The sequence below is a fragment of the Octopus bimaculoides genome, chromosome 2 (genome assembly GCF_001194135.2).
Source record: "Octopus bimaculoides isolate UCB-OBI-ISO-001 chromosome 2, ASM119413v2, whole genome shotgun sequence".
NCBI lineage: Eukaryota > Metazoa > Mollusca > Cephalopoda > Octopoda > Octopodidae > Octopus > Octopus bimaculoides.
In genome coordinates this window covers 62,329,538-62,335,605 of record NC_068982.1, presented here as the reverse complement: position 1 = coordinate 62,335,605, position 6,068 = coordinate 62,329,538, and the positions used below count along the sequence as shown (strand labels likewise).

The 6,068-nt window shown below is 35.6% G+C and overlaps 1 protein-coding gene and 1 long non-coding RNA gene across 5 annotated transcripts in view; one reads left to right on the top strand and one right to left on the bottom strand.

Moving 5' to 3' along the window:
- The window catches only part of LOC128251062 (uncharacterized), a 32,230-nt gene that overhangs the window by 22,218 nt on the left and 3,944 nt on the right, over positions 1-6,068 (bottom strand). The window lies entirely within an intron of this gene.
- Positions 951-6,068, top strand: part of LOC128251052 (GATOR complex protein WDR24-like) — a 62,578-nt gene continuing 57,460 nt past the window's right edge. For 2 of the 4 annotated variants that reach the window (XR_008266946.1, XR_008266947.1), the window contains exon 1: positions 959-1,088. The gene's annotated coding sequence lies outside the window, so the exon portion shown is untranslated. Of the gene's footprint in view, positions 1,089-6,068 lie in introns of all 4 variants that reach the window. The other 2 variants (XM_052977365.1, XR_008266945.1) reach the window with 2 other exon arrangements.

Genomic DNA, 6,068 nt, shown 5'->3' with positions numbered 1-6,068 from the left:
TATATATATATATATATACACGTTTATATATATATATACATATATATATATACTTAAGGGGTTGAATGCGTCTTCGTCTTTTAATTTCAGTAATTTCAAAAGATTTCTAACGTTTCCTCGTACTTTACTTTTGAATTTACTAGTGTAAATTTGTGTAGATATGAAAATTTATACAGAAATATGAAGTATATGAATTAACTTATTTAACAGTGTTCAACAAATTCATTCATATTTACGTAAATGGAGGAGATTAGATGTTAATACGGATAGTAATTTTTTTATTCATGTAGCTATACAATTTTAAGATACAGAAAAACAAGAATTTCATATTTAAGAATCTGAGTTGTCAGAAAGTTCTCGTCAGTAGCTCATTATGAAAACTAAAATGGCATTAGAATTACATAGGTATGGTGTTATTAATCATTTTGTAATGTGGTATTGCTCGTGTGTGTGTGTGTGTGATATGTATATATTTCGTGTTACGCAAAGAAATAGTGTAGGGTACTGGAATTTTCGACTCCGGTGAAATATAACAAACTACTCCAAATCGTTGTCAAAGTATTCGCATAATTGGAATCAAACAGGCTTGTTTCTAGTGGCATCGTTTCAGGTTTGCATAATATATAATAGGAAATGCATCCATTACGTAATCCTTCTTCAGTAAAAGCATTTCAAAAATAACGTACATATTAAATGACTTCAAAATATCGCTATTTAATTTGACTTCATTATTGTAACTCATACGATTCGATGGCAGTACAAAGTAACTGGTCTTGATTCCACTTATGTGGATTCTCTAATAACGATCTGGAGTGGTTTGTTATATTATGTAATATGCATATATACGCACACACATATGAGTGTGTGTGTGCGCGAGAGAGAGAGCACGCGTGTTTGTCTGTCATACCATGTAGTAATGAGTCTTTCTTCCTTCATCAAACTTTTGACAAATTTAATAGAATGCAATAAACCAACTGACAGAAGTCACTTAAATAACTGATTCTTTCTTATATATGTAGATGTATAACAGTTATTTCGTTTCACTCATGAAGTTGTTAACTAAACAGAAACTTTCCAAAGTCTCAGATGTAAGTTATTTATATATTGAATATTTGCTCTGTAAATCTTTACTGATCTGCATTAAGCTTTCTTTCTTTCTTTCTTTCTTTCTCCAACCTTCTCTTTCTCCAACCTTCTCTCTCTCTTTCCCTTTCTCTCTCCCCCCTCTCTCTCTCTCTCTCTCTCTCTCTCTCTCTCTCTCTCTCTCTCTCCTTCTGTGTGTATATGTGCTTAAGTTGGTTAAGCATTGCTCAGGAAGATTTTATTTTCTAGTATAGTATTTTTTTACCGATAGGGAGCCAGTAAACTCGTAATAATAATAATAATAATAATAATAATAATAATAATAATAATAATAATAATAATAATAATAATAATAATAATAAATACTCTGATGCAGTACCAGGCAGTGGCTCTCATGGCTTCTGATCTTAACTGATTGGAAGTGTTATCATGTTCATCGTTTTTGTCTTGGTATAAAAGATGGGCTACAGCAAATATTCTGCTTAATACCATAGATTTGCTTATGAGTTGTTTGACCTTAACCAGTTTAACATGTCCCTTAGTGGCTGACTATATGTACATCTCTGATCACGAGCAGGGGTAGTGTGGGGAGAATCATAGCCATGTGGTGAGAGGAATTCTTTGAGGTTTGGATAATTCACCTTTCAAAACATGGGTGTTGAACATCCTTAAACAACCCTTATTCAGGGACCTTTTGAGTGGGACGGCTACTCGACCTGAAGAAAATTCTAACTGGACCCCACCTGCGAGGTCATGCGCTGTTTATCTTGATATAAGATCACCATGTCGTGCACAAATGGTTATGATGCATGTACCTGGTGTACCCTTATCAGACGGGTAGTTATGATGGGTATACTGGGCTTCGTATATTTTACACCAGTGTCACTTTGATGGCATGCACCGCTCTCTCACTCAATAATAATAATAATTCTTTTTATTGGCTACAAGGGATAATATAAATCAAAAAAATTAAAAGACAACACAAGACAATATACAAAGGGTTTTGCAAAAATAAAAAAGGTCCGTGTAAACGTCTGATAACAAAAAAAAATAATGTAACAAGTAAAAACTCTCAATAAGTGGAGGGGCTTTAGAGGTTACTCGTAGAAAAACCCACAAAGGCCATGGGTGCCTGGTCAACAGAGCAAGAGCTCTTTCTCCTTTTATACCTTCTCTTTACAGTTGTAATCTCAGAATTGGTCCATCCATACTGGCCATTTTTCCAATATTCACCTACCTTTCAACAAATTTGCTAGAAGATAACTCTTCCCTCTCTACCCTCACCTTCCTTTTCAAGTGGAACTTGAAAAAGTTGATGAGGCCTTGGCCAAAGAGGAAAGTGTCTGACTTTAGCCCTTTCGACCTCGACGAAATTTGAGCTCAGAACGTAACGATGGACGAAATACCGCTAAGCATTTTGCCTGGCATGCTAACGTTTCTGTCAGCACGTTGCTTTGTGTAATAATAATAGTAATAATAATAATGATGATGATTTGAAGTTTCACTTGTTGGCTCATTACCTTTGCTATATCACTGCCGCTCTCACCGCCTGGCCATTACCTCGAACCAACTTAGGAGCTTCTATGCAGCCCCTCAAACTGCCTTAAGAAACGAATGAAATACTGGATAACGTTGCCCTTGATCTACTAGTATTACCGATAAATGGCATGATGGTTATAACGTCTTTGATCGTCAGTCTTTTCGCTCATGGTTATCACTCTGCTGCCACTGTCACTGCAAATAAACTAAATATTTATTCTGGCCAACCAAGAAATAAAAAAGAGAAGTTGTGATTTGCATGACATTTTAAAATTATACTTTATATCATCATGCTGGTATTATCTATATTTATAGATGTTTGATAGCCTTGTGTTGCGTCTACACATCTGTCCACTTGTTTATGTGTTGAAAGTGTAAATATATCATAGAAAGGAGATATTCCACCTAAGCGACAACAGTAAATATTCAGCTGTTGCTATGTAAAAGTATAAACTAAACAAAAATATACTCTATTCTCTCAAAAACTTATTTTAAAAATATGTGAGTTGTACCGAAAGTAATGTAAAAGGAGGGATAATATTTTATGTAGGCTCAGGCGGCGAGCTGGCAGAATCGCTAGCATGCTGGGCAAAATGCTTAGCGGCAGTGCGTTCGTCGTCCTGAGTTCAAATTTCGCTGAAGATTTTACCTTTCATCCTTTCGGGGTCGATAAAATAAGTACTAGATGTACGCAAGGGGAGGTGTAATTCTGGCCTTGTACCAAAATTTGAAACCATTATTTGAATAGGTCTTTGAGACTGCGCATCTTTGTGACTCCTCTTCTATAGTCGCTTTCTTCCTGTATTTCTTTGTTGCAGGCTGAAGCAACATACCGTTATTGGTTATTAATGAAGGAGGGCTGCAGGATGTTTGACACCCACGAAAGGCTACAAGCTATTTATGAAGGTTTCGTCTTTGAGAAGAGTAATGTCGACAGAAAAGGAAGACTATAATTAACACTATGGATCATTGCTTCTCTATTGGAGTTCCCCGAAACCCAAGCATTCCGTGAGAGGTCGACAGTGGTTCCGAGAGCTTTTTTGTGCGCATATTTGTTTCTATCTTCGTATCTTTTCTATACTAGTACGGCATATTCGAAGTCTTGGCATCAGATCCTTGTAAAGGGAAATGACCTCTTAATAGAGAATAGTAGAGGAATTTGATCTAGAGGTCTTGACGAAAACAAAATTTCAAAAAGCTTCTCTGTGGCATCTGATGAATTTAACTCAGCCTAAAACATTTATAGACAGTTTCGTAATTTGTTTAATGTGTCACGAAAGGTTAATAAAGCTGTAAGGATTTCACCAGAAACGCTGGAATAGATAGCAATTAGATGCAGTGTATTATCTTTTATATTTTGACAAGCCATCGTAGAAAACTGCTTTATGTCAGTAAATAATACCTAGCTGTCGCTGTAGTGAAAGTAAATGGAATATTATAATGAACAGAATAAATGTAGGAATTAATTTACTTAATGAAGTAATACTATAGAAAATGTATGTAAACAATTCTATTTTATGACAGTTCATCGGAGGAAGCTAAAACTGAAAGTTAATAAAAGTAGACAGAGAAAATAAAAGAAGTAGTGAAATAAATCAAGAAAATCATCAGAGGTAATTAAATATAATGAAACAAGTAATTATACATACTGGAGGTAAAAACGAAAATCAGTCGACTCTTCTAATTCTAAACAATTCCTCTCAGAAGGCGAAATGTAAAAAAAAAGTCTAAAATATATAAAGCAACTTTTTTTTTTATCTCTGTTATTTACTTTATGAGTGAATCCTTGTACAATGAATTGGCTCTAGAATCATCTACTTCCTTTTTCTTGAGTATTGTTTCATTAACCTCTACATTTATTATGTTCATTACTATATTCGATTTGCTTCTGTACGTTAATTATTATCTATATATTATTTAGTTTCATATGGTAGTTTCACTACGATGACTTGTCAATATGTATATCATACACTGCTTTTTAGCTACTTTCGAATTGTGGCCTGAAACAACTGAGTCGACAGAATCATGGAAGCAGGGTCTACTGGATGTAATGGATGGTTGGAAGTGTTCTACAGACTTGTAGAATAAAGCAAAAACATCCAGAAATCATTAACAGGAGTGCCAGGAGGTCGGATATTGTACTCCACTCACCTTCACCGAAGCAAGTGGCCCTGATTAGACTGACTGTGCCATTATGAATGCAAAATGAGTGAGAGGTATAAAGGAATTTTGACCAGAGGGGATTTGTCTAGAAGGGATTTTATCAGAGGAGATTTGACTGGAGAAGATTTAACTAGAGGGAATTTGACTTCTAAGCTAAACTCTTTGCTCCGGAGATGGGTGCAAGAAAGTTTGAGGGCAAATCTGTAAATGATCTCTATAAACGGCTCCCAATTTCTAGAAAAAGAGACCAGATTCATAAAGAAATTAGCAGAAACAGCTCAAAAGCGTTCCATCTGGATCTTGTCAAGGAGGAGCGAAAGCCAACTTCAGAAGGCATAACTTACCCAATCTGCAACTAGTGTCTAATATAACATCCAAGCATACTTTGCTTCAGGGCACCTGGCCATACATGAATGCGCTGTTTAAAACACAACTGCAGCACAAAATGTGACTGCAGAAGGATGTCTAGGTTATATGATCGAGATGCAGCCCAAATCCTTTAAAGTGTACTATGTTAACAGCTGAATTAACTGCATAATTTGGCTTTTTAGCTAATGATCGTCTGTTGCTTAAAGAGTTTCTTACTTTCTTATTTAATCTTTATTTTCTCAAATTTGGCTGTTATTTTCAAATCATACCTATACAAAATGGTTTACATTTTCAATGTTTAACCGGCAATAATTGTTGTGAATTGAATTTTTATATATATATTAAATACTTATACTCACACTAAGATAAGACCCATCTCCATCCTGATCATTTTAAATAATGGCTTTGTTTTGTTTGTTGGTACTATTTTGTTTTTTCTCTTTCTAAGTTGTTGAAACAGCGATGCTATGTTAGAAAGAATCACAAAAGTCCAACTCCCAAAATTACTGATGAGTTTTATGACCACCCCGAGAACCCAGTTTCCACCAAAACTTTTCGCCGAGAGCTGCACAATGACAGATTTCACGAGATGGGTGCAACCAGAAAACCACTACTTTCGGAAACAAACGTTGCAAAGCATTTAGAGTGGAGTAAAAACCTACAGAATTGGTTCCTAGAGCAGTGAAAGAATTTTATTTTCTCGGACAAGTCATCATTACCTTATTTCCGACCACCGGCCGAGTGTACGTGTGGAGACAGCCAAAAGAGGCATTTGCCCCAGACTACCTTCTTCTGGAGGACTATATCTTGGAAATCCGCCGGCCCAATGGTTTCCCTTCATGGCAGAATTAATAGTCAAGTCTATTTAAGCATTTTATCAGATCAAATTCATCCTATGGCTGTGGAACTGTTTC